Source organism: Lactuca saligna, chromosome 5, assembly GCF_052625555.1.
Source record: "Lactuca saligna cultivar CGN05327 chromosome 5, ASM5262555v1, whole genome shotgun sequence".
NCBI classification, from domain to species: domain Eukaryota; kingdom Viridiplantae; phylum Streptophyta; class Magnoliopsida; order Asterales; family Asteraceae; genus Lactuca; species Lactuca saligna.
In genome coordinates this window covers 98,951,787-98,961,386 of record NC_136421.1, presented here as the reverse complement: position 1 = coordinate 98,961,386, position 9,600 = coordinate 98,951,787, and the positions used below count along the sequence as shown (strand labels likewise).

At 37.7% G+C, this 9,600-nt stretch overlaps 1 pseudogene; it reads left to right on the top strand.

The window, feature by feature from the left end:
- The first annotated feature begins 3,755 nt into the window (after positions 1-3,755).
- On the top strand, positions 3,756-5,229 carry LOC145045536 (vacuolar protein sorting-associated protein 60.1-like; annotated as a pseudogene).
- Positions 5,230-9,600: the final 4,371 nt, after the last annotated feature.

Below are 9,600 nucleotides of genomic sequence, written 5' to 3'. Positions count from 1 at the left end.
GCTCCTGGCACTAAGTCGATTCTGAACTCGACTTGGCATTGTGGTGGTAAGCCTGGGAGTTCTTCTGGAAAGATATTGGGAAAGTCGCGTACTTCTGCGATGTTCTGAATGTCTTTCATTTCTTGACTTGTATCGACGATGTGTGTGAGGAATGCTTGATATTCCTTTCGTAAGCATTTCTGGGCTTGGATGCACAAAATGATGCGAAGACTCGTACTCGGTTTGTCGTCGTAGATAATTAAGGTTTCGTTGTTAGGAAGGTTAAGATGAACTGCTTTCTCAAAGCACATGATATCGGCATGAAGAAGACTCAACCAATCTATTCCAATGATAACGTCGAAACATTTAATTGGGACCGGCATGAGGTCTATCTTGAACGTATGGCCATCTAAAGTTAGAGTACAACCTACGTATATGCAGTTAGTACTTTCCGTTTTCCCGTTTTCCATGTTTACAATGAATGATTTATCTAAGGCACTAGGTTTTTGTTTAATTAGGTGTGCAAATTTATGGCTTACAAAACTCTTCTCCGCTCCACTGTTGAAAAGTATGCAAGCATATGAGTTATCGAGAAGAAACATACCAGTAACTATCGTAGGATCAGCTATTGCTTCCTTGTGGCCTATGGCCATAACTCTTCCTACTCCGCTACCCATCCCCGCCTTTGGGCAGTTCCTCTTGTAGTGGCCCACCTCGCCACAACCATAGCAAGGTTGGCCCACACCGGTGTTAGGAACTTGGGCGGTCAGCACTGCTGGAACCTTGCAGAAACGGGCTGTATCCCCCTTCCTGTTGCAGTTAGAGCACTGCATGTCCTTGCAAGGTCCGTGGTGGTGGAAGTTGCATTTGTTGCACTTCGGAAGAGTTCCAGCATAAGTTTTTGTTGGTAAGGGGTTCGCAGGGACAACGGGAGTTACCGTGGTAGCATTGATTGCCACTAGTTTTTGTCTCTTGGAGGATTCTTGCGAAGCCCCTATTTTCCTCTTGTTCCACCCCTTCTTGTTGTTGTTTTCCTTTTGTGGCTGGGGTGTAGGGATTGTTGGGTTTCAGTGTTTCCCGTGGTCTATGAGAGATTGTGCCAGCTCCTTGGCACTATCAAAAGTGACAGGCTTGGATCTGGGGCGATAGTCCCCAGATGTATCTCTCTATCCTTTTTCTCTCCAGAGCAACCATGTCAGGGCATAGTATTGCCAGATCACAGAACCTATTTTTGTAGGTTAATATGTCGGATCCAACCATTTGTAGACCCCAGAGTTCCTTCTCGAGTTTTTGTATTTCCCCTCGAGGACAGTACTCTCTCATCAGCATGGCTTTTAAGTTTTCCCCGCTGAGGGAGTTTGCCACCACTATAGTCAGAGACTTAACATGGCCATTCCACCATGTTAGTGCTCTGTCATAGAAGGTACAAGTAGCAAAATTGACCTTGTTTCCCTCCGGGCAGGTGCAGATTTCAAAGACTGCGTCCGTATTTTCAATCCATTGCCTTAAGACCATAACCCCACCAGTTCCATTGAAGTTTCGGGGTTTGGCATTCGTGAATTCCTTGTAGGTGCATTCCCAAGGATGCCCATGGCTCTCGCCATGGTTGGAGGGATGTGCACCTGTTCCCGATCCACTACGGGCAGGAGTATTGATGGCTGACACAACAGCTGCTACGGCTATTGTGAAAGTTGCCTGGAACATAATGGCATCGAAAGGAGGAGGTGGTTGAGGAGGTTGAGGTGGTGGAGGAGGCGGTGGTATCGGCGTTTCGTTATTTGGGTTACGCCTGGGATTCCTGCGTGGCGGCATCTTTTAACTATACGTTTAAAAAGATGTGACAACCCGAAATTCTATTCTGTACAAACAATATCACTGAAATAGAAGTTAGAACAGTTGCAATAATTTTTCAGAATTTTTAGTATAAGTTTGAGTAATTCAGGATTTTCACTTAAAGAGATATCAGGAGAGAGGATGCACTAGGGTTTTGTGCAACTCTGTTATTTCAGAACTCTATGATATTAGAGTTCACTTCTTGAATAAAAATATTTTCTGCCAAAAATCCTAGGACTATATATATGATTCTTAACCAACTTATTTCATTAGTTACATTTTCAACTAGACAAAAGCCATTTTCTCTCTCATAGATCTTCGGTTTTTCATCCCAAATCATGAGTACCTCTCTCTAGTTGTGTTATATAGCTTGTTAAGTGCTTAATAACAAAGAATTCATATCAAAATAGAAAGAGTTGAGAGTTTACCACCCAAGAACGCCTTGGGGAGTAAACTCTTTTATAAGGGTAAAATGATGCCTAGTCCTTTCCCCGTGATATGTAACTATCTTAGGCTTGTATGTTAGTTCTTATAAGGCTAGAAATCACCCATGAACACCAAGAGTAAGGTGTTCACAACCCAAGAAGTTCTTGGAACGTGAACTCCAAACTCAAGGGACAAAGAGTGCCTTAATCACTCCTAAAGCCTTGGAACAATATCCACTACTAGAAAAACAACCATTTACGACGCTCATTGCGTGTCGTAAAACGCTCAGACGACGCGCAAATGCGCGTCAAGGAAGGCCCTGTCATAACGAGAGATGACACGCTTTTGCGCGTCGTCTAGAGACGAGACACATTTACGACGCGCATTTATGACACGCAATGCGTAAGCAGCTGTCAAGAAAGGTCATGTGATAAATGAAGATGACACACATATTTGCGTATCGTAACTTTTATTTTAAAAAAAAAAAGTTATTTATAGATTTACGTAAATTTACTAATTTTCAAATTACATGACACATTTAATGTCTCATAATATAAAATAAAATCTCATATATAAAAAATAAAATAAATTGCACAAATTATTATATCATACAAATGATCATTAAAATGTTAAACAAAAGTAATACATTGCTAAAATGAGTTATATATTCCTATAAAACTAACAACCCACGGTGACCTTAATCTAGATCGAGGTCGACTTGGATCGATGGCGACGATTGAAATGCAAGAAATATATAGATCAAATTGCTTAACAAGTGATAAGTAAACAAATCCATTAGGATTTAAATCAATTTTACTTACTTTGATCTTAAAACTTTGGGAACTAGAAGACCAAATTGCTTAACAAAATCAGCAAAAGCCTTGTTGGTATGGTACCCTGTACAGCTTATACGAATTGCTTCTAGAACCTCCTTCATGAAGAGTAAACAAAAGAAACTTCAAATATGATTCAGGAATCTTTATAAAAGTTCGAACATCATTATATGCAGTCTACTCACCCCACAACATAATTGATGAATGATGTTGACATTATCAAAGAGTAACATACCATTTCATTTTGAAGATTCCCAGAGATCCCATATCTCTAATATTGATGCCATCTCTCTAGCACCTGAGTCAAGGGGCATGTTGACTCTCCCCTGAAAATTAAAAAAATATATCAAAACTTTTAATACTCTTCACTCTAAATAATGTTAAATTGTTACCTTGTTTGATCTTTTAGATTGATTGCTTTTATGGGTGTGTCCAACAGCATCTGAAATAACCTCTTCGGTGTATGAGAAGGTGAAGAATTGTCCATGTCATCTGACATACCAGATGAAGCTCTTGATAAGTAAACTTTACCACTCATATCCAAAAAACTTCTCAGGTCCATAAATATTACCTGATATGAATTGACTGCTACTTTGAGGCTCGAAGGTTTGAATCTTCTGGTGCAAGTAACTTAAACAATGCCAAAGATTCCTCAAATTTTCCGGATGCTGTCAATTGTACAATATGCATTTTGATACAAGATTTAGGCACTGGTAAAATTACATAAATGGCCATTGATCTTGTAAAATAATTGTAGCATAAGGCTTCTAAATAAGACGAGGCTCATTACTAATGTGCTCAATAAGGCGACGCTCTAAATTCCTTACTTCTCTAGAAGTTCACCATCAGGACCACATAGTACATCCATGTTGTAATCATAGTTAAAAAAAAAGTTAATATGAACAAAAGTTACAGAACCATGTTTTATTTAATTTTTTATTGAAAACAAGAGTTAATATGAACAATAAGGTGAGGCTCTATTATACGAAATGAACCATTAGGGTTAGTTGAATAGCTTCCTTTAGGGACTCCCCATAACACATGATTATAACTTTTTATTGAAAAAAAAAGTAAATTTATAATTTTTAGAACAAATCAAATTTTAGAATCAAGAATTAAAGAGCATGAATTAGAATTACCCCCAGTTCTATCCATCCTCATTTTGGATGGCTGTTATGTACTCCTATTGCTTAGGTGAATCTAGTGGCAGAGATTTGAGCATCTCCATATCTAATATTTTTCAGTGCAATCCAAATCATAAAATCATACACTGTAAAATCTGAATAATAAGAAAGAAGGAAATGAAGAATTTTTCTTACCTACAGACAGCATCTGATAATTTTTTCAAATGAAGTACACTAGGCGAGTCCTTCAACACAATAACATATAAACTTTATAGCATTTTAAATGTTTAATAAAAAAGGATCACATATTTTTGTATTTTGAACATGGGTATGAATTAAAAAACCTACCTGAGAAGTGAAGGCAAGATAACCTCCTCGAATTTTTAGATCTACTGTAGAGTTGATAATGAAAGTATGTTATACTTGAGCAGGTATGAAGGACAACGTGACATGTTGTACAATCAAACATTCAACCTAGATCAAGTTGCATTCGCTTCAGAAGGTATTAAAGATGCTCAGCAAACAGTATGTGCCACAATTATCAAGCATTTGCTACAAACGGGATCAAAAAAAGAGCTGAAAGGAATGATGAAAACTGTGAAGATACAAGACATTGATGTTAGTATAAATATTATGACTATCTTTCTTTTGATACTTTGTAATTACAGATCATTTAATCTTGTTTTTATGTTTAGAATTTGCAAGATGAAATGATGGACATGATGGATATAAGCAGTGAGATACAAGAATCTCTTGGTAGACGTTTAGTGTGCCAGATGATATTGATGAAGATGATCTCATGGGTGGTAAGCACAAATTCATTATTATTATTTTTCTTTTTTTAAATGTTAACTTCACTTCATGGAAATTTTTATGAACTTGATGCTTTGGAGGCAGACATGGGTCAAGAAACTGAAGGTGAAGGGGTACCTTCATATATTTAACCTGATAATGAACGCGATCTGGATGCAGAACTTAATATGCCTTTAGCTCCGAGTGGACATGCAGTGCTAGTGAAACCATCAATCAGATGACCTCATTACAAGAATCTAGAGTAAAATCACAACAAATTTCATGAATTTCAGATACCCAAATTGCTAAAATTGAGAACTCTTATGTTTCACATATGCAATCTAACATCAGAAATGAAAAACAAGAAGTGCATTTAGATACTTCAAGAACAGATAGAAGAGAAGAAAAACATGAAAAAATAAATCAGATGACCTCATTACAAGAATCTAGATTGAAATCACAACAAACTTCAAGAATTTCAGATACCCAAATTGCTAAAACAGTGAACTCTTCTGTTTCTCATACATCTAGCATTAGAAATGAAAAAAAAAAGATTGCTAACACTATTGATTCAAAAAAGTTTTACCTAGTCGAGCAGCATGCTTAAGCATCATCTGTGGTAATATCCCTTTCTGCAAGGTTAGCTTCCGAATTTAACATCATTAATTAGTTAATTATTTAAAGGGTATTTTGGGAAAATCATAAAAAGATAACTTTTTTGGTTTTGTGTTACTAGGTTATGCGTGATCCTGGCGGAATGAGTAGAGGTTCTGGTTTTAAATACTAGGAATAGGAATATCTTTTACAGGTTCTTGATCTTTGGGTAAAGGGGTTTTAGGAGGGAGACCTCGTCTTTTTATAGGTGTGTCTTTTACCAGTTCAGTGAATGCAATAATTGCATCAGGATCTGGTCCCACTTCAAATTCTTCACGATTGTCTATTTCTGCCCTTAGTTCTGTAGAATCCAGGGCACCATAACATAAGATCTGCAAAATGATTAGCTTCCTACCTACAGAAAGGGTATAATAGTCCTTTTCCAAGACATTCACAGAATTATGGTCAACGGTGGGGATTTTAACCATATTATGTTGTGGAGTATTAATGAGGACTTAGCTCTGCAGTATCTGCTTAGCTCTGCCGTATCAACTTTAGTGTCTTTTGCTTTCTTAATCAATGAGAACTTCAAATAGATAATCAAAGTCAACATCAATTATCTAAGATGTGGTCAACTATTAAACCAATAGATCAATTAAAACCCTAAACTAAATATACCTCACGTTCAGGGAACTTTGGCATTTCTGCTAATATATCCATGAGGGCTGCACCTTTTCTACTCAATTCAAAATACTCCACAACCATTCTCATTTTTCTGTAGCAGTAATCACTATTTGGTATTAAAATTTTTGGGATTTGACCATGATCATAAAAGTCGATCTTGTTAAGCCTAACACAGCTTAAAACTTGCTCGGGTAGTTCTTCAGGATGTCATGCCTAAAAATTGAGAATCCAATCAAATACATATATTCAGTTTATGAATCACAACACAAAATCCAATTCCATATTCAAAAACCAGAAACCCAATTTACCTGAATCGTTAAACCAATGCCAAGAATCCCATGTTCCAATCGTCCCTGGAATGCATCAAGTGCTTTCCGTGAGATGTAGCTGAATCGATGTATATCTAGGTCAATTTTGAAGTAGTTATGTCCGTGCATAAAAAGAATATGCACAATTTCAATTTTGTAATTTCGAATTAAAGATTGAGATTTAAAGATTAACACCCAAGATTTGGAAAGGAATTACGAACCCGATAGAATGTTTGTTGAGGGCGTGAAAGAACCAGTTTATTGTGTATCCATATTTTGAGTGCCCAAAATATCACCGAACCCACCGTATTTAAAGAACTTAGCAGCTTCAACACGTTCCTCTTTTAATCTGCTCAGGAATCACGAATCCAGAGACACCGCGATTGTAGGGGCAACGATTGATAGATCCGCCGCTTGTTGGACGGTCCATTTTCCGGTCTCTTCCATGCCTGTTTTATCCAACACTTTGTCGACTAGATATTCGTCTCCCTTGTCGTCCTTGATTTCGAAGATGTCTGCGGTGATTTCAATCAAGAAGCTTTGAAAATCCCCCAGATTCCATTCCGAGAACACTTTGTGTAGTTCCTCGTTCTAGAGTTTTCCAATGGATTCAACATGTCGTATGCTTCGGAAATCAGCTACATGTCACCATACTCGATTCCGTTGTGGACCATTTTGACGAAATTGCCGGAACCGCCTTCGCCGATGTATTTGACACATGGACCACTATCGGGTACTTGAGCGGCTACTTTGAGCACATTGTGGAGAAGTGAAGAGGTGGATGTTTGGGAATCAAGAGAGAAGAAAGAAAGAAAGCGGGTTTTTTAACAGGGACGAGCTAGGGTTTTCAGCCGGTGGAAACAAAGCGGGGTTTTTAATTTTTTGGATTTCATTTCCCCCCATGAGAGATGCAACGCACGTTTCATTAAAATTTATAAAACGACATGGTTAGACGGCGCACATTTTATTTAAGGTGCCCTCCGTGCTTTTATTTTTATTTTTATTAGACACTAATTTAAGGGCACGCAAAAATGCGTGCCCTCTATGCTTCATATTTTGGAAAACTAACATCAATTTTTAGGGCACGCACAAATGCCCGTCCTCTATCAGCGCGTGTCATTGATTGCGCGTCGTGAAAGGCTGTTTTTCTAGTAGTGATCCTTGATTTACTCCTAGTTATTTAGGGACATTAAATCATCAAATGCCCATCCCAAAGAGAGATTATGGCCCTAATCTCTTATGGTTTTGGTCTTTAGGTCGTGAACATCAAAAAGGGGTACCAAAGTGTGCCTAAGGCCTTCATTAGCCTTAGATAATTGTCTAAAACCTATCCTAGATGAGTATGAGACTTGAAAACATAAAACATCCCCTTTCCATATGAGTTTACGGCAGTAAACTCAAAAGGAATTGGCCTTGGGGCCGTAACCTCCTCAAAGGAGTGTATTAGTGCCCTAAACCCTTCCAAGAATTAATCCACAAAGTAGGAATGCTTCTAGGGATCATTTAGAACTTCAAAACACCAAATGACATTAAGCTTAGCAGTTCACGGCCGTAAACTCAAGGGTTTACAACCGTAAACTCCTTGTGTGAGGTTTATTGGAGAGTAAACTCATGTATGTGGTCCTTTGGAACCCTAAACTCACTAGCCGGGTCCTACAACAACTTAGATGTAATCCTTAGGGCTAATAACACTTATTATAAGTGTTTAACATGTTCTAGGAGGTCTAAACAATTTCAATTAGTAGTTAAATCTAATTGGGTACACATATGTGTGATTATATGTTAACTAGGATCATAGCATGGGTTCAAGACTTCACTTGACACCTAGCAATCCTACATCTTCAGTACATCCGTACCACTCACTACAGGTGAGTTCATACCCCTTAACCAATGATTTAAATGTTTTTAAATGCTTTATGGGGGAATATAAGTTAAATACTTATAGTTAGTACATCAATCACATGTGATTAATAACTACAAAACCAATGATTTCTTACTGTTCAAACTGTTTTACATATCAAATACTTGTACTTAAAAATCTTTTATACTTATTATCAATTGCATGTCTATGTATGTATAGTTATATAAGCAATGTTTAAAAGGCTTAGGAAGGCCTGCCCGCCCTATTTCCTTTTCGCGCTTGAGATGTGGTTTGGTGGGATATCAGGTATCCGTCCGAAGGTCATTTAAATATTAGTTATATATCATGTGTACATATATAGTCATAAAGGTCCTTCCAGTTCATTCAGTACCCTTGGGTATCAAGGGTATACTTCCATGTTCATACGTAACAATTACATCACTAGTAAGTTACCATAGGGGTAGCGCAGGAGGACACTAATACTATTACTAGAACAATGAAACATACAAGGAGTCAGTTCATTCATGAGTCGTTTCGAGTAGTACTCATAGTACATTACTATACATGCTAGATAAAAACATAACATACATTACAGCTAGTACACACAGTACATTACCATACATGCTAGATAGAGAGAACATACATTACAGCTAGCAAACGCAGAACATTTCAGTACATACAGGCTAGACAGAGAAAGATTACACTTTCAATTAGCACATTCATTACATATACATTCATGCAGTTATGTGAACCATTGAGCGGGTCATGGCACTTCCTGCCATGACCGCTCTTGTATCCCGAATCTCCTTAAGTGGAGAGCGTATGAGTTTGCGTATAGATCTATACTGGATTGACTATCCTGCACCTTGCTGCTCGCTACAGTAGGACTTGCAAGTCTACGGGTGCCAAATGTCATTTCTTACAACGTCTTACATCGTCGTTTTACTAGAGTCGGTAGCAGGATACAGGTCAATCACATGTTACTTGGAACACCTTTTGTTTTAAGGTAGTTAGTACCATGGTAGTCACTTATTACAAATACTACGATACGATAATATTTTCCCATTACATTTACTTCGTGAATATTCACACGATGCACGGTAATGTAGTAACTATATTTTTGGTTAATGATAGTCAGAATTGGGAAAAACACACTCTAACAAGCG